Here is a 20,240-nt window from a genome sequence, read left to right as displayed (position 1 = left end):
TTCTAACACAAAGCATGTACATAGCAAAAATGACATCCCAAAATACATTCTGCTACATGTGTGGGACTTTCACACAACCTGAGGCCCAACATCCAAGTAGCACCTCCAGACATTCTAGGAGCATAAATTACACATATCATTTTCTGACTGCTGATCAAATTTTTGAAGGCCCTTCATATTTCTAACACATAGCATGTACCTATTAAATAAAAAAAGTTTACCTGTGGTTTTAGTAGTGCAGTGGTCCACAGAGGAAAGCAACGGTCCAGGCAGAATACTTGTCAGTTGTACCTTGGCAATAGAGTTCTATGCTGTTTCCATTGAACTATAGTGATGTAACACTAGAGTGTCCTAAGGCTACACCAAAATGGTCGCAGGAGCTCTATATAGATTGACAAGTTGACCGTCCAATTTGATTTCCCCCTTAAGAAGACATGAAAACCCCTATATCGAGATGCGTAGGGAAAGGGGACAGGATAGCACGTTTGCACAGGTGATCTGACAGAGAGGAACAACATACCATCCCGATACCAGTTTGGTATTTACCTTTGTTTTACCTGATATAGAGCAGAGAACTGGCACATCTAATCTATGTGAGTACCCAAGTTGAGGGCCTTTTTTGCTTTCTGTTTATTAAACTGTTAAAACTCTATTACACTATCAAGTCTTTATTTTATACACTCACCGAGGTACCATACTGACAAGTCCAGGATTCTGGTATAGCTACAAGGTTGGTTCATATGCATGCTTTGACTCTGGTTAGTTGCAAGGTTGCACGCTCTGAGGTGAGCATTAAATACCTAAGGGGAGCACTAGAATGAGGAACACCACGGCATGTTCTGGATTTTATAATTGCATGAACTTTATTGCACTTAGCAGTTTTATAATCGCTTGAACTTCATAATCGCATTAACTTTTTATTCTGGATAGACTATTTTTACATACCATACACTTGTACAGGAGCACTTCTTTGAACAACCCAGCAATGCAATAATGATATACTATATAATACTGGATGCTATGCACATGCACAGGAGCACTTTTTTATGCATTAGTGGGTCACTGATAATCTATACAGGATCATTAAAGTGGAAATTGTAGCTCTTTGCACAGTAGCACTTTATATCTACTATCATCATTGTTTATGCTTTTATATGCACATTTTTTTATTTTTAATATATGTGTAATATTTATATTTATTTTTAATATGTGTTCATTTATTGTCACTTTCCACTGTTAGGAAAGATGTTTTTTTTCACTATTGGAGGTTTTTTATATGCTTCTTTTTACACTGGTATAGTGTATAACTTTGGAAAGCGCAGCGTATATATATTTATCTATTAAGGCATTTGGATTAGTGGAGGCTCACAGAACTCTTTATATTTTAGCTTTTATCAAACACATATACCTGTTAGTAGCCCCGTGGTTCCATTTGCATTTTTTGACAGCAGAGAATTAGATTCAGAAGAGTTTTTTTTTCCGTAGTAACCAACAAGGATAACAACATCTTACATTGGTTTAGAAAATTGGGGCATTGTATGGCCAAGAAAAGTAATATTTGGTGGGATTTGTTTACCATGAACAAATATTTGAAGGATAATATGGTACCTAGGAAACTTAGGTGGGACATACCCATAAATGATAGTCTGTTAAGTGAGGATGATATCGAATGGTATGTATTTTTTAATCGCAAAGGTAGGGAGGTCATGGACTTTTTAACTAAAAGGAAACGAAAAATTAGGCTAATAGAAAGCCAGATTAAGGAAATTCACGATAAGACTGAACCATTTAAAGACACTACTGAATATGCTAAACATATGGCGGATCTTCAGAGAAACATGCAAAAGAAGGATGTGGAGAATAAGAACACTAAGAAAAGGAAATATCTCTGGGATTTAGGAGATTACCAGAAAAAACAAGTGTTTCAACTGTTTTTTATTTTATTTTTTGTATTTTTATATTTCACTGCCACTTGTCTGCAGTTTTTTATATATGATCTCATGATCTCACTCATGATTCATATAGTTCATATATATGTGGGGTTATGTCAAAGGGTCTCACATATTGTTTAAAGTCACTATTTTTAACTTTTTAGTGTTATTTTCATAGAGATTGCTGCATGGTCTTTTTATTTAGGACTTTTTTGCACATATGTATGGGTTTATGGCAGGGATATGCAATTAGCGGCCCTCCAGCTGTTGCAAAACTACAAGTCCCATCATGCCTCTGCCTCTGGGTGTCATGAATGTGACTGCCAGAATTTTGCTATGCCTCATGGGACTTGTAGTTCTGCAACAGCTGGAGGTCCGCTAATTGCATATCCTTGGTTTATGGTTTATCTTATCCCACAGTATTATCACATATTTGTTTATTTACACATAGTATTTGATTTAGCACAACTCTTTTATTTCTAATTTACTTCTTCCACTGTAGTTATGTTTTACAGCAGAGTCGCAGTTTCCTTTTTAGAAGACCTATACCCCTAGTTATTTATACACCTTGAGTGTATCCACTGTAGCGCAGTTTCTTTTTCCAATTTTTCCATTTTCTGTTTAACATTTAGTAATTGCTGCTTTGGGGTTGGCGCAGACCAATTGATCAATATGGATATTTTTCAGTTTCGGGCAAAGAGAGTGGTAGACACCATAGGTGTCTTTAGCTCCACCCCATCACTGTAGAATCAGATGTAATTGGGCCATTTGTTAGATTGAAGAACCTCACTACATCAGAAGTCCACACTCAGTGGGACATTGCATTCCTGGAGACCTATATCAGGGAGGCGATGGTACCCAGAAGCATAAAGGGGGACCTATCGGACATTTTGACACATTTTTGGGACCATTGTCATTTATACAGTAATCACTGCTTTATAAATGCAGTGATTCCTGTGTAAATGACACTGGCAGTGAAGGGGTTAACCAGTGGGTGGCAGTGTAGGGGTTAAGTGTTCCTAGGGGTGTGTTACTAACTGTGGGGGGGTTGGGCTTTCATTTAGTGAACACTGATCTCTGCTCCAATCACATGGAGCAGAGATCAGCGTCACTAGTTGCTAGGCAGAATGGAGAAATGCTGTTTACACGGCATTTCCTCCATTGAGCCGTCCCGTGAGACGATCGCGGGGATGCCCGCGGCGATCGAGTCCGTGGGTCCCGCGACCGGACTCACGGGGGTCCCGACCAGCACGCCGCTGGTGGCATGTGCATTGTTGCCTTGTGGGCCACCCAGTTAATTGCAGGTGATGTATCCATGGACTTGTTTGTCTTGAAGTAGACCTGTATTTCTTTCTCAATTTCTACATAAATTATAGGGTCATTTAGTTAGTTTACATTGGGTCGACATGAGGAGGTGGTGGCTTTAGTCCAAAGCCCTTTGGTGGTGAGTTTGATCGGGGAGTGGTCGGACCAGGAAGTAGAAAGTATTTTGACTGATGTAATGTACGGGAACTGGGAGGTATGTACTAAGAGGTGATCTATCCTAGAATAGGTGTGATGTACCTGTGAATAGTATGTGAAATCTCTATCTGTGGGGTTGTATTCCCGCCAAGTGTCAATCAATCGTGAAAGTGAAATAGGCATGCGACCTTACTGCTATCAGCAGGTGGTTGCCTCAAGATCAGTTTTGTGCTGTCTGACGTGTCCATAGTCCTGTCCAGAGGAGTATTGCTGTCTCCCCCCATGATTATCTGTCCCTGGGCCTTGGGCATCAGTATCTCAAGCATATTTTTAAAGAATTCCAGTTGTCCTGTGTTTGGGGCATAGTACGATATAAATGAGACTAACCGATAATGCATATGACCCACTGCCATAAGGTATCTACCTCCTTTGTCTTTCACTTTTGTGATGAGTGTAAAGGGGGTCCGCTGAGAAAAGCAGACCGTCACACCCCCTTTTTTGGGGGCCGCATGCAAGGAAAAATTGTGAGTATTTAACGTTAAGGTATCGGGGATTGGAGGTCTTAGAGAAATGGGTCTCCTGTAGCAAGAGGATTTCGGGCTTTTGTCTATGATAGAATTGAACATGTGATTATTTAAATAAATAAATCTCAACACAGTGAAAAGTATAAACATTACATTTCCACAAGTTAAAATAGAATAAAAGTTCATACATATGTAGCGCCGGCTCCTGACGAGGTGTTTTTTTCAATTTACTGTTCCTAAAACTACAGTTGTGTTTTAGGGTTAATTATGTCAAATTATGGTTTTAGTACCAGTCTAGCTGGATTGCACTGGGTTCTCCTTGGCCACAGGTGTCACTGTCACTGCTGGCAAGTGGGAGAAAGCAGTTTGGCTAGGCGTATTGAGTGCCATTCTTTCTCGGAACCAGCCCAGTGGGTGTGTCATCCTGCTGTGCATTCTGGGAAAGGGTATTTAAGGTACTGAGATTACGTGCTTCTGGGTTCCGGTCCAGAAGATCTTTCTGTCTGTTTGATCCTGGTCCTCCTGACCAGCCCCCATGGCCCTCCATCCAATTCCGAGTCTCAGGGCTGTATAGCCCAAGGCAAAGTAACTGAGAGGAGTATTCAAAAGTGACCTGGTGCCGTCTCATCTGTGGAGAGGCCCAGCCACTGGAGAAGTACTCAGGGGAGGACTCTTCGGAGAAGGCCATGCATGAGACTGTCTTCTCAGAAGGAGCCTGGAGGCTCAGTTGAAGGACACTAAGTGGATCTACACTCATATGGTATTGCCGGATCAGCTGAGAGATACTGGTACCGTATGATAGCTCTCTAAATTTACCTACGTCCCTCAGTTACATCCAAGTCTATGGCAGAGACTTTGTTCAAGTGTTCTACATTCAAGTCTTTGCTTTACTTAAACACTCTATCGGCTGCTAGGCCTAGTGAGAGGAGGTCTATCCGGTAGCTGTGAGAATCCAGTTGTGAATGGTAATTCTCTGGATTTCTATTGTGAGAGACTTTCTATCTTTTGCAGTTCCAAAAAGTACTTGAGCTTCCTTCCTAACCCTCTACCTTTTCATTGAGAAGTGGTTTTACCTATCTTTTCAAATAAATATTCCAAAAAGAGGATCCAGTGTTGGTTTCTACAATTCTTTGGGCCATCTACCTCGGGAAACCCCTAGATGCACACGAGGTCAAGAAGGTAACGGTAAGCCCAATAAAACCAGCAGCTCCTTCTGGGGTCAGTGCTACACATATATTTCAACTTCTGTAATTTTTTGATTGATGTATACAAATATTCCACTGCTGTGCTTCTACCACATTTCTTAGGTATAATAAGCTGTACACACCTCCACCAGCTGTTATGCCTGCTCACCTCAACAATGAAAAAAAAGCTCTGAATGAAAGCTCCCTCCTTTCTGTCCACTTCAATATCAGTTCTCCTGCTCCAGCCTGTTGTATACACAACTTAGGCCGCGTACACACGGGCGGACTGTCTGCCCAACTTAGTCCGCCGAAACACATTTGAGCGGGCAGACCGCTCGTGTGTGGGCTTCAGCGGACTTTTTCAGCAGAAAGTCTGACGAACAAAGTCTTACAGAATTTCCGTAAGATTGTCCGTCCAAACTTGGTTTGAGCGGACAGTCCGCCCATGTGTGTGCCAGTCCGCTGTACTTTCGAAATGAGCGGACTTTTCCCGCCCGGAGAAAAGTCCGCTCATTTCGAGCAGGTATCCCGGTAGGCGGGGCCCGCGAAGGAGACATTGCGGGCCCCGCCGCCTGGTATGGACTTAAAGGGGAACCCCAACGCCGAAAAAAATCGGCGTGGGGGTGCCCCCCAAGTCCACAACAGACCCTTGTCCGAGCACGCTACCCGGCCGGCCAGGAAAGGGGGGCGAGCGAGCGCCCCCCCTCCTGAGCCGTACCAGGCCGCGTGCCCTTAACATGGGGGGTGCCTTGGGGAAGGGGGGGCCGCGCGGCCCCCCCACCCCAAAGCACCTTGTCCCCATGTTGATGAGGACAAGGGCCTCTTCCCGACAACCCTGGCCGTTGGTTGTCGGGGTCTGCGGGCGGGGGGCTTATCGGAATCCGGGAGCCCCCTTTAATAAGGGGGCCCCCGGATACCGGCCCCCCACCCTATGTGAATGAGTATGGGGTACAATGTACCCCTACCCATTCACCTGTAAAATAAAAGTACCAAAAAAAACACAACACACGAGATAAAATATTTTATTGCACAGCTCCGGGGGTCTTCCGTCTTCGGGGGTCTTCTCGCCGGACTCCTCCGCTATCTTCGTGTAGCTCTTTTGCTAGCGGAGGAGTCCGGCTTTCTTCCTCCCCGCCGCCGGCCTCTTCTCCCGACTTCGGGGGTCTTGTCCCCCTCTTCGGTTCTTCTGCCGGGCCACCGCGCCTTCTTATAGCTCTTTTACAGGCGGTGGCCCGGTCTTCTGTCGCCGCTGTCGCCGCCGCCGCCGCCTTCCGTTCTTCTTCTTCTTCTTCTTCTCCAGGAGATGTTGCCTCGACGCTCTCTCCGGCCGGAATGCCAGAGCCGCGCTGCGCGGCCACTTATATAGTGACAATGGGGCGGTGTCACATGGTATATGTCACATGGGTTGGTGTCACATGGTGACTCCGCCCCCTTACGATGTCACAGTCCCCATGTGACATCAACCCATGTGACCAACCCATGTGACATATACCATGTGACACCACCCCATTGTCACTATATAAGTGGCCGCGCAGTGCGGCTCTGGCAATCCGGCCGGAGAGAGCGTCGAGGCAACATCTCCTGGAGAAGAAGAAGAAGAAGAAGAAGAAGAAGAAGAACGGAAGGCGGCGGCGGCGGCGGCGACAGCGGCGACAGAAGACTGGGCCACCGCCTGTAAAAGAGCTATAAGAAGGCGCGGTGGCCCGGCAGAAGAACCGAAGAGGGGGACAAGACCCCCGAAGTCGGGAGAAGAGGCCGGCGGCGGGAGGAAGAAATCCGGACTCCTCCGCTAGCAAAAGAGCTACAAGAAGATAGCGGAGCAGTCCGGCGAGAAGACCCCCGAAGACGGAAGACCCCCGGAGCTGTGCAATAAAATATTTTATCTCGTGTGTTGTGTTTTTTTTTGGTACTTTTATTTTACAGGTGAATGGGTAGGGGTACATTGTACCCCATACTCATTCACATAGGGTGGGGGGCCGGTATCCGGGGGCCCCCTTATTAAAGGGGGCTCCCGGATTCTGATAAGCCCCCCGCCCGCAGACCCCGACAACCAACGGCCAGGGTTGTCGGGAAGAGGCCCTTTTCCTCATCAACATGGGGACAAGGTGCTTTGGGGTGGGGGGGGGCCACGCGGCCCCCCCTTCCCCAAGGCACCCCCCATGTTGAGGGCACGCGGCCTGGTACGGCTCAGGAGGGGGGGCGCTCGCTCGCCCCCCTTTCCTGGCCGGCCGGGTAGCGTGCTCGGACAAGGGTCTGTTGTGGACTTGGGGGGCACCCCCACGCCGATTTTTTTCGGCGTTGGGGTTCCCCTTTAAGTCCATTCCAGGCGGCGGGGCCAGCGACGTCTCCTTCGCGGGCCCCGCCTACCTGGATACCCGCTCGAAATGAGCGGACTTTCCTCCGCGTGTGTGGGCGAGTCCGTTCATTTCAAAAGTAGAGCGGATTGTATGGCGGACTTAGTCCGCCGTATTAGTCCGCTCAAAAAGTGCCGTGTGTGGGCAAGTCCGTTCATTCAAAAGTTTGGACGGACTGTCTGTCGGATTGTCTGACGAACTTAGTTGGCCAGACAATCCGCCCGTGTGTACGCGGCCTTACAGACAAGATATTTCCCCTCGGGTATGGTTTCATGCAAATACAAATGCAAGAAACATAGTGCTCTCTGTTTCAATAATTTATTCAAAATCCCCCTTAAAATATTGCCCTTCGCTTGCTCACCACTCTGATGGCGTGACGTCACGGGCTCGCCTCCCCTCTACACATGTATCACCTTATGATTTGGCTTTCTCAATAGATCCAGATTGTTTCAGATTACCACTCCTCATATGTGGAGGCTACATTTGTTTTCTTTTTTTCAGGCTAAGTACATCTTCTACAAGTACAGAAAAAATTTTGTTGAGCCTGCTAGAAATATTTTGTCCTTATAATGCCCTGTGTGCTGAATTGAAATCTCAAACAATGTTAGCTGACTTGTCAGAAATCTTCTGTTAACTACAGAACAACTCTCCTCTATGCAAAAGGGATGCGAGGGGGAGGTTTCTGTAGTCCAAATGAGGAGAATAGCCTTGTGTTACAACACTGTTCCTTCGTACATACAAAGGACATACATAGAGCATTTACTCTAGGACAGGATGCGTTTTACTGTTGGGGTAAAAATAAAGGGAAAAAAGCCAGAAAAATAAAAGCAAATGCAGCCACCACATCTATGGACTGGTAAGCAAGAATGCATTTCATTTTTGCTTTTGGGTTTAGGTATGCTTTAACCTATAAATATATGTTTTTGGTTAAGATCTCAGAGAAGACAAAAATAGGACAGGAAGAACAGAAATATAGATATATCGTGGCAAAGCGGCCTCCCTGGCTTAATCACTTACCTGGGCAGGGGGTGCATGCATCAGCCAGCCAGCCAGCCTGGCTGTACTGTGATTCGTAACAGCACAAGCTGATCAGCAGGTCTTGGCCAATGGTTGGCCACCGGCACCTGCTTATCGACTCTATTGAAAACAATACAGAGCTCTGTTCACTGACAGAGGATTTTGTTGTTTTTACTCCTGCTAAGCAGGGAAAAAAACAACAAGATCCCTAGTAAAAGCAGCACATATCACACACATTACATATAGTTAGACACACGTTTAACCCATTGATCGCACTATATGTTAATCCCTTCCTTCCCAGTGTCATTAGTACAGTGCTGTCAGTGGCAGTTAATCAGCTCCCCACAGTGTCAGATTTCCCCTGCACTATTGCATTCCCATTATAAGTTGCTTATCACCACCAAAATTACAGTATATATCCCATAATTTGTAGACGCTATAATTGCCAGACAAACAAATCAATATACACTTATTGGGATTATTTTTTTACCAAACGCATGTAGCAAAATACATTTTTGGGCAAAATTATGAAGATTTTTTTTTTAATTAGATATGTTTTATAACCGAAAGTAAAAAATATATATTTTTTCTAAATAGTCTGTCTTTTTTCATTTATATTGCAAAAAAATGAAAAAACCCAGTGGTGATCAAATACCAGAAAGCTCTATTCGTGTGAAAAAAAATGATACAAATTTTGTTTCTGTACAGCGTTGCATGAACGCGCAATTGTCATTTAAAGCAGGATAGTAGTTAACCAATGGAACCAATACTAGGCGCCTATAAAAATTATGGTAGTGAATAATATTCAGCTGCCCCTTATAGTGAAAAAAATCCTCTTTCGCAAACTAAAACAAAAAAGTGTGGCACTTAGCAATCTGTCTTATATATCACAACAATATTACCAAAAGTATTGAGATGCCTGCCTTTACTCGCACATGAACTTTAATGGCATCCCAGTCTTAATAAATAGGTTTCAACATTAAGTTGGCCCACCCTTTGCAGCTATAACAGCTTCAACTCTTCTGGAAAGGCTGTCCACAAGGTTTAGTGAGTGTGTCTATGGGAGTGTTTGACCATTCTTCCAGAAGTGCATTTGAGAGGTCAGGCACTGATGTGGACAAGAAAGCCTGACTTGCAGTCTCCGCTCTAATTCACAAGCAGGTGTCACAATACTTTTGATAATATAGTGTATATCACTTCCAGGTCCCATATCATGTCACATCTAGCCTAGACACGAGGCTTGAAGTGCACACTGACCAGTAAGATCGGTATGGTGGGGCATTACCAATAACATTGGCTGTATACACCGGTGCAGGTATATAGGTACTGTAAAATCTGAGTGTAACCTTTTATTGGATGTTTTCTTTTTATCAATAAATACTACACTATGGGGTTGATTTACTAAAGGCAAGTCCACTCTGCACTGCAAGTGCCCTTGGAAGTGCAGTCACTGTAAATCTGAGGGGAAGATTTGAAATGAGGGGAAGCTCTGCTGATTTTATCATTCAATCATGTACAAGCAAAACTATACTATTTTTTATATGCCTTACATGTTCCTCTCGGATCTACAGAAACTGTACTTCCAAGTGCACTTGCAGTGCACTTGTAGTGCAAAGTGGATTTGCTTTTAGTAAATAAACCCCAATGTTACTTTAAATTGGTATCTTCCACTTTTGTTACCTTATGAGTGAATTGACAACATATTGAAGGAGGATCCGGGGATCATCATAAACAGAACCCTTTGAGAGCTGAATAAGCGCTTCTTGACCTACCTGGAAAAAGGTGAGTGTACACCTATATGTGGAACACAAGTGGTGAAGAAGGAATCACACTTGTGGATCACGGTGTCACAGTCTGGTCAAGCAGTAGCATTATATTGTACTTTTTTACTTTTAAGGTATATTGATTTATTATATTCGATATATGCAATATTCACTTTGATATATGTTTGTTATCAACCACGTTGTGATATATAGAAGAGGTTGCAAGTGCCACACTTACAGTAGTTTGCTAAAACACAGTGCCAAATAGCAAAAAATAGCGTGGTCATGTAGGGTTTTTTTTTGTGGAAATTGAATTGACTACCCCAGTGCTGCTAGGCACCTTGCCACCAAAGAGAAAAGTGGGCACTTGCATCTACCTCGGTGGAGATGAAATGACAAATGGAAAAAAAATATAGTAATTGCAAATAGATGACTGTATGAAGGCCATAAAGTCTGTAGCGTGGCACTTGAAGGCAGCCCAGTGGAGATGAGAAGCAGTACTCTGGAAAGGCTGAGATAGAAGCACAAGACGCCACTCTGAGTGCAGTAAGTTGAACAATTTAATAGGCAAATGTTGCATATGCACTCACAAGAGTATGTTAAAAACAGGCATATCGGAAATGAGAGAGCAACCATCCGGGAGGGAGTCCATCCAAGGCAGGGTGTTGGTGTGGTGCAGCAGGTTGCACCATTGGATGCCGACGTTTCCTGATCCTCAATCACACAGGATGCTGGGGGATGGCATCACTTCCAATATGCCTGTTTTTAACATACCCTTGTGAGTACATATGCAACATTTATCTATTAAATTGTTCAACTTACTGCACTCAGAGTGGCATCTTGTACCATTGCCCCTGCCTGGCCAACACAGGAAACCTTGTCATATAATGTATGTACAGTACATACAGTAATAACTCCAGGACATGCAACATTTACTCTAACCTAGGATTCCAAGCAAGCACCTATGAGAGCACTGTAACAATGAGTAGAGTTCCTTCATCATACCAGGACAGACTCTTCAAAATAAAACTTCAAATGGAGGAGATACTCCTTTTCTGTATTTCACTTTTTTCTAAGCACATTGTTCAGTTTCTTTTTAAACTAAAAATAAAATTACCTCTTCATTTCTACATATTTCTATTCCATATTCAATATGACTCATAACCTCCCTGCAAAGAGACAAAATACGCTTGATGCCATATAATTAATGGCTATGGGATGAAAACAATAAACTGTTTTCAATTATATTGTTCTGTTTGGACACGTCACTATATTCTATTCTTCCCTGCTGGTTTAGAATAAATAAGGATAACAGCAAAGAGCAAGAACTGCTAACATTCAAGCACACATTGAAGTGAAGGATGACAAGCAGTGGTACAGTAGCTTCAGGTAAGTCTAGAGGGCAGTGGGTGAGAGTCAGGAGGCAATGGTCAGTGGAAACTACAGTATGCGTCATAGATCCCCTGTTCCTTGTGACCTGGTTACATTCACAGTCTGTTTGTATCACTATTGCATAAATGTAACTTAAAGTCCTATTCCAAAACTTAGAGCAGAAATACATAGCGCATTAAAGTATGTCTGTGAAGGTTCTCATGTACCAGGTCATAGTAAGGCTAGTAGTAGTAAATCACATTCAACTAGACTTGTTCTGTAATGTTGAATGTTGAAGACATTTCGTTTTCTGGTGCACAAGAAACAACTATAAGTAAGTCAATATGTAAGTGCCCCCCCCCCCCCCCCCCCCGCCCTCATCATCTTTTAAATCCTTGCTTAGGACACCTGTAGTCTATGATAGCCTAGTGCCTGTTAGAAATATGCAGATTTTTTTAGAGGCGGTATTTTTGCTTCTACTAATCTGTCCCCCCCAATGTTACTCTCAGGGTCTGATAACTATACAGATTGGTATCAGCATCACAAGATGCCTGCATTCTTGTTTCCCCTTCCCCACCTGGGATATTAAAAAAATCTGGCCACATTAAATATTTGTGGATCAGGCTGGAACAAGTGTCGTCTTTATGAATTGGCCCCATTCGAAGTCTCAAGCTTCACAGATTGTTCAGCTCATCTTGATTGGTAAGAACATTACATTTTTATTATGTTGTCGTCTTTAAAACTTTGTGTGTATTTTGAGACGGTCTTTTAAAATGATGCTTTATCTTGTTCCCATAAACTTTATGTCAACACAAAAGAACAGAACGATATTTTGTTGTCAGCAAATGAATGTCTTTTCAACAAAACTGAGTAGTTTACTCGAGCTCTAAATATATAGAAATGTTTATGCAGCTCTTGCCTTATAAACCTGAATATGTCTACTCCAGGTTCAAAGTATTCCTCTCTGTTTAAAATATTATCTGATTGCATTAACTCTAAAAATGTCTGAAATAAAAAAAATGGCTTTTCTACACAAGCCATGGCTGAATTCAAAAAAATGAACTGTAGGAACTGCAAAACTTTTTCTTTATTGCATCTGAAAGTATTTAGTGGATACAATCACTTCATGCACTGGTTTGTGCAGCCTAGTGCATTACGACGTGTACCTAAAAGCTCAAACACATGCATGTGTGTGTGTATGTGTGTATATATAATATATATATATATATACATACAGTTGTGCTCATAAGTTTATATACCCTGGCAGAATTTATGATTTCTTGGCAATTTTTCAGAGAATGTGAATGATAACACAAAAACATTTTTACCCATGGTTAGTGTTTTGCTGAAGCCATTTATTATCAATCAATTGTGTTTACTCTTTTCAAATCATAATGACAACAGTAACTACCCAAATGACCCTGATCAAAAATTGACATACCCTGGAATGTTTGGCCTTGGTACAGACTAAGGATGAGCCGAACACTCCCCCTCCCCATTCAGTTCACACCAGAACGTGCGAACAGGCAAAACATTTGTTCAAACACGCAAACACCGTTAAAGTCTATGGGACACGAACATGAATAATCAAAATTGCTAATTTTAAAGGCTTATATGCATGGTATTGTCATAAAAAGTGTTTGGGGACCTGGGTCCTGCCCCAGGGGATATGTATCAATACAAAAAAAAGTTTTTAAAAATTTCAGTTTTTTCTGGAGTAGTGATTTTAATAATGCTTAAAGTGAAACAATAATGTCTATAGTATGCCTGGAAAGGGGTGCATGTTTCCGGTGTTTAGAACAGTCTGACAGCAAAATTACATTTCTAAAGTTAAAAAAGTCATTTAAAACTACTCGCGGCTATAAACGGGTGACCCCGCCCCCTCTGACATCACGGGGAAAGCCATAGGGAAGTCCCCATGCATCAGAGGAGAGTGGGGTCATCGGGTGTGAAGTGTCGGAAGAATCGAAGCGCCACATGGCTGAAGATTCCCACAGAGGCGGATTGCGCGGACAGAGCGGAGAAGAAGCCGGAGCAAGATGCGGGACGACAAGTGTGGAGGAAGAAGAAGATGAAGAAGAAGATGGAGAAGAAGAAGTTGGAGGAACAAGAAGAACACAAAAGGAAGACCAGAAGAAAGAAGATGAAAGAAGAAGTGGAAAGAAGAAGAATTTAATAAAAGACTTGTCAAAAACCGTCTCTTGTATTTTTTAACCTTTTTGTCACTTTTTTTGTGAAATTGTAGGGGTACATTTGTACCCCATTACCAATTCACATGAGGGGTGGGATCTGGGGGTCCCCTTTTAAAGGGGGCTTCCAGATTCCGATAAGATCCCTGCCCGCAGACCCCCACAACCACCAGGCAAGGGTTGTGGGGATGAGGCCCTTCTTCCCATCAACATGGGGACAAGGTGCATTGAGGGGCTACCTCAAAGCACCCTCCCAATGTTGAGGGCATGTGGCCTGGTATGGTTCAGGAGGGGGGCACTCTCTCGTCGCCGTTTCCTGTGGCCTGCCAGGTTGCGTGCTCAGATAAGGGTCTGGTATGGATTTTTGGGGGACCCCACGCCATTTAAAAAAAAAAAATTGGTGCCAGGTTCCCCTTAAAATCCATACTAGACCTGAAGGGTCTGGTATGGATTTTGAAGGGGACCCCCACACCATTTTTTTTTATTTTGGTGCGGGGTTCCCCTTAATATCCATACCAGACCTGAAGGGCCTGGTATGGAATTTAGAGGGACCCCCATACATTCTTTTAAAAAAAAATAGGTTCGGGGTTCCCCTGTGGGAAAATCCCCATGCCATTTTTATCAATGAACTTTTATGTGTGTTGCGGACCGACAATTCATCATAACCGTGAGTAGTTTTAAATGACTTTTTTTCCTTTAGAAATGTAATTTTGCTGTCAGACTGTTCTAAACATGGGAAACATGTGAAATTTAAAGGAATATTACACTTTTATTGTTTCACTTTAAACATTATTAAAATCACTGCTTCCGAAAAAACTTCAGTTTTAAAAAAAAAAAATTTGCATTGATACATGTCCCCTGGGGCAGGACACGGGTCCCCAAACACTTTTTATGACAATACCATGCATATAAGCCTTTAAAATTAGCACTTTTGATTTCTCCCATAGACTTTTAAAGGATGTTCCGTGGCTTTCGAATTTGCTGTGAACACCCAAAATTGTTCATTGTCTGATTGAACATGAGTTTGACTTGAACATAAAGCTCATCCCTGGTACAGACACAGGAGGTGGCACACACAGGTTAAAATGGCAAATAAAGGTTAATTTCCCACATTTGTGGCTTTTTAAATCACAATTAGTGTCTGTGTATAAGTGTTTGTTAGCTCTTATATGGATGCGCTAAGCAGGCTAGACACTGAGCCATGAGGAGGTAGAAAAGACCAGTGGAAAGATCTGCATAACAAGGTAATTACATTTTATAGAGATGGAAAAGGATATAAAAAGATATCCAAAGTCTTGAATATGCCAGTCAGTACTGTTTAATCACTTATTAAGAAGTGGAAAATTAGGGGCTCTTTTGATACCAAGCCAAGGCTAGGTAGACCAAGAAAGATTGCAGCCGCAACTGGCGGAAGAACTGCTCAGGATACAAAGAAAACCCCACAGGTAACCGCAAAAGAAATACAGGCTGCTCTCCAAAAAGACGGTGTGGTTGTTTTTAACCACATGCCGACCAGCTGCTGTAGTTGTTCTGAGGCAGCATGGCTCGACTGCGCGAATCGCCATTATGCTACGTCGGTAGCATAAACAGCCACTAGGGGGTGCTTGCCGATGCGAGTGCCCGCTGGTCTCGATCACCGCCGGGCTCCCGCGATCACTCGGGGCAGGTGGAGAATCAGCAGCTGTGTGTGTAAACACACAGTTTCCGGTTCTCTGAGCAGGGAACTGACAGATCGTCTGTCCATACAGAGGATGGACAGCGATCTGTTAGTTTCCCTGTACAGTCCCATCCCCCTTCAGTTAGAACACAAAATAGAATACATATTAACCCCTCCCATGCCCCCTAGTGTTAACCCCTTCACTGCCAGTGACATTTTTACCGTAATCAATGCAATTTTAACAAATGTGTCAAAATTGTCTGACGTGTCCGCCATAATGTCGCAATCATGATAAAAATCGCTGATCGCCGCCATTACTAGTAAAAAAAAAATATTAATAAAAAAGCCATAAATCTATGCACTATTTTGTAGATGCTATAACTTTTGCGCAAACCAATCAATATATGCTTATTGCATTTTTTTTACCAAAAATATATAGAAGAATTCGTATCGGCCTAAACTGAGGAAAAAAATGTTTTTTTATATATTTTTGGGGGATATTTATTATAGCAAAAAGTTACAAATAATGTGATCAAATACCACCAAAAGAAATCTCTATTTGTGGGAAAAAAAGGGCCTCAATTTTGTTTGGGAGCCATGTCACACGACTGCACAATTGTCAGTTAAAGCGACGCTGTGCCAAATTGCAAAAAGTGGTCTGGTCTTTGGCCAGCAAAATGGTCAGGTTTGACAGTGGTTAAATAGTCCCTTTTCTCCCCCCAGGTCCTTAGCTGAACAATAGGACCTGGCAAGTATTTTGTTAAACAGCTGCAGAGTGGGGGGGTGGCCAAAATCTGTCAGTTGCACTTCTCTCTCTACCGCCGGCCCCCCTTGCTGAATTAGCAGGGCCAGACAGAGCAATGTGCATGGGTGATTAAGGTGTGCCCAGTCACTCTCGGCACACCCCATGCGCATGCCTGTGACTTCAAAACGGTTTTAATCCCATTTCTGCCCACGCCATTTTGCCAATTTCTGTGATGTCACACTTTGTGTAAACATTCGGTACTTCCGGTCTCGGCCACGACCGGAAGTGACAACGACGACAAAGGACCCTTTGAAAAAGTCACGTGAACGGTGACGCAATGTGTCAGGGAGGAGCCCTGACACATGTTTACAGCGATGTTTACAGCGATGTTCTATGCATTTTAAATGTAAGTGCATATTAGTGTGGAATTAAAAATTATTTTAATAATACTACACATTGCAGCCCGTTATTCCTTTTCTTTCTCCGACTGGACATTTATATTGTTTTGGAGATCGTATTAACTCGTTATACCACAATAAGATCGTAGGAGATTGATCGGCCAATCGGAGAGTACCAGCCACCATTATACAGCGTCCTTAGGCCTGTAGGGGCCACAATTAGAGGTAAAAGGCTGGGGGAAACAGGGGGGCGCAACCCGGATTGCATGGAGCACATCGGATTGGTGGATTGCACTGTTTGATGATTGACAGCACTCAGTTTTGCACTTTATTTCTTATGATGAATTTCTTATGATGAATTTAATGATTGACTGCACTCAGCTTTGCACTTTATTTCTTCTGATGAATTATTAGAAGAGGTCCAAGCCATATTGGAAATCTGTGAGACTTGGTTCCATGAGTTTGGAGTCTGTTTAATGATTCACATTTAATTTCTCTATTATCACTTTATAGCATGGATTGCACTATAGAATTATTATTGCTCATCTAGTATTTTTGCACACTATTTTGCCTATGTTTGCACATATTTATGTTATTTTTGCACTTTTTTGAACTGTATCATCACAATAAGGATTTTTGTTGCACATTATCACATTCGTATTCATATATTAATTGCACTATTTACAATATATGATTTATTTATAGTTAGAAATTTCTAGGTAGTTTGGGTAGGTAGCGCCACATATCATTTACATACATAAATAAAGGCATAGTTAGCCTCCACCTCATTATTGTTTTTTTCCTAATATACCTCCATGCACCAGTGATGAAGTAAGCAGTTTTATGTCCCCTACCTCTGCCGCTGAGCAGTAGCCATCTGGGTTCAAGCCTCTCCCAGTGCAAAGTCGCAGTGCTCAGGCTGCTAAATGCTCTGAAAAGCCTGTGAAACCCTCGTCTGTGTGGTCTTGAGGGGCCTCTGCAGTGTGTCCTCTTTAGGAATGAAATCTGCCATCTAGCCTGACTAAGTTCTGGAGCTTTGGGGGAGGGGACAGCTTGCCATTTCCATTTAATATGGGCTTCCCTGGCCCTGCAAGCTATGTCTTTACCTATCAATCCTCTCTTTGTTGCCCCCCCCCCCCTTTCACTTTTCCTGTCTCCTCTGGGTCCGTGTGGGAGGGGAGTGTGTCGCTCCATGCAGCAGGTGTTCTGGTCTCCCTATAGGAGTGGGGCGGCCGCCGAATGCTGTATTTACTAGCCTAGGGTGCTCCCGATGATTTCATCGGGCCACGCCCAGTTCACACATGTGTACTGGCCAACGGAAGCTCTGGGTGCCATTTTTGAATACAGCAAACTGTTAAATTTTGCCCACAACAATATGAAGAGCCTGGGGGCAGGTTCTCCCAACCCTGGGAACAATTTAAAACTGTCAGTGGGCTGGCGTAGGGTGGGCAGTACAGCCTCCTGACTGTGGCTCCTGGCTTTAAAGTTATCTTGGATCCAGAGTCAGCAAGTTTCCGTGGCCCCCTCTGCTGGTAGTAAAGTTTTGTGTTTTTAAAAAAAGAAAAAAAAAGGCACTGAAAGGAAAAATGTATTCTCTTTTTTAAATTTTTTGTAATTAAATCATAATCAGTTTATCATGTTAGAAGATTACTGGCGATCTCCATCCTTTTTCTCTCTTTCAGCTATCTCTATTTTCCACTGGCTGTCCCTTTTTCTCTATTACCATGGGTCAGGCACCACTTATGCAAGACCCTTAATGCTTAAGGTTGGTAAGTTTTCAGGAGACCTTAAAAAAATGCCCTCTAATGCGGTTTGCTTTGATTTGTTTCAGCCCCGCACGCTCATGCTCTTAGAGTTCAAGGACAAGAGAGGACAGGCACTCTTCAAAGGAGCATAGCTCCAGACGTCACTCCCAGTCAAGAAAGAGGTACAAAAGGGGACGTGTCACCTCCTTTTCTCCGGAGCAATGCAGACATCCCAGCAAAAAATCATGCTGGGTATGTGGCGCAGTCGTCCTATCCAACAAATTGGTGTGCAAAGACTGTCTCAAAGAATTTCCAGTGGACAGGGAACAGATCACTCCGCACGTCTCATTAATATTATTATTATTATACAGGATTTATATAGCACCAACTGTTTATGCAGCACTTTACAATATACATTACTAAAGAAAGTAGTGTGAGATTCCTTATATGAATTTGCTTCACTGGTCCCATCAGCCCAGCCTCCTGCTCAAGAGGTCCTATTGGAAGATCAGCCGGGGACTTCAGCAAGTAGTATGGCCCTGTCCATTAGGGTGCCTTACAATCTGGTCAGCCTGTGGAAAAGGATAATTCCTCCTCATCTAAGGAGGATCCAGAGCAACTTGGGTTCAGTTTTTCTCTAGTAGAGCCCTTCATTCAGGCAGTAAAACAGGCGATCACATGGGAAGAGGAAGAAGTGCCAAAGAAGGCTAAAACCTACTTCCCTTTTCTCCAGAAACGATATCCCTTTTTTCCATTCACGGACAAGATCAAGGACGTCATAAAGCAGGAGTGTCAGAAAACCAAAAAAAGGTTTCCCCTCAACCATATGCAGAAGTTATATCCTCTACAGGAGATAGAGGGGACATCACTTGACTCACCACCTACGGTCAATGCCACAGTGGTCCGCCTAGCAAAGAACGTGACTCACTCTATGGAGGATTCAGCCTCTTTCAAGGACATAATGGACAGGAAAATAGGCTTAGATTATAAGAAAACCTATCAGGCAGCCAGGGCAGCCTGCTATCCAGCTGTGGCCCTCACTTCAGTGGCTAGTGCCCTGAAAATCTGGACTCAAAACTTTGAGTCAGAGGTAAAGGAGAGGGTGCCAAGAGTGGATATCATTTGAGCTCTGGATGAGCTGAAGGTGACAGCTGATTTTATAGGTGAGGCAGCAATAGACACAGTCAAGTGCTCTGCCAGGGCTATGTTGCGCAGTAACAACAAAGGGGGCCCTAAGGTTAAAGCCATGATCAGCGGATCCTTCCTCGAAACAGTCTTGGTGTAAGATACCTTTCGAAGGAAAGTTCCTCTTTGGTTGCAAGATGGAGTCAGCCATCTCGAGAGTGTTGGGGGGCAAGTCTGGTTTGCTCCCACATGACAAAAACCAACAGAGGTCAAAGCCTTTTTCCAGTAGGTTTCATTTCTACGGAACCAGAGACTCAAGATTTTCTTGGCAGTCCAGGACCCCGAAGGGGGACACAAGCAACTTTCCTTAGAGCCCACAAGCAGAAGATGCCAAGTGCCCCACAGGAGCCTAATAAGTCTTTTTGATGGTGCGCAGTCCCAGATGCTCCCAGTTGGAGCCAGGCTGGTGTACTTTGCGGACATCTGGGCAAAAAATTCTACAGACTCCTGGGTAAGATCCACGGTCACCCAAGGCCATTCCTAGAGATTCCTCAGCACACCCCCTCCAGATCTCTTTTTACCCACCAAGATTCCAGAGACACAGCAGAAAGCAGCTGTCCTGCTTCAATATGTTCAGTTTCTCCAAATACAGCAAGCAGTAACACCAGTCCCCTCCTTGGAGAAGTACTCAGGGTTTTACTCCACCCTACTCATGGTACGCAAGAAGGATGGAGGATGGCGTCCAGTCATTGACTTGAAGAATTAGAAAAATTCAA

Source organism: Lithobates pipiens, unplaced genomic scaffold (genome assembly GCF_037356315.1).
Source record: "Lithobates pipiens isolate NorthernLeopardFrog02 unplaced genomic scaffold, aLitPip1_a1.2 Scaffold_8, whole genome shotgun sequence".
NCBI lineage: Eukaryota > Metazoa > Chordata > Amphibia > Anura > Ranidae > Lithobates > Lithobates pipiens.
This window is presented reverse-complemented; position numbering follows the sequence as displayed.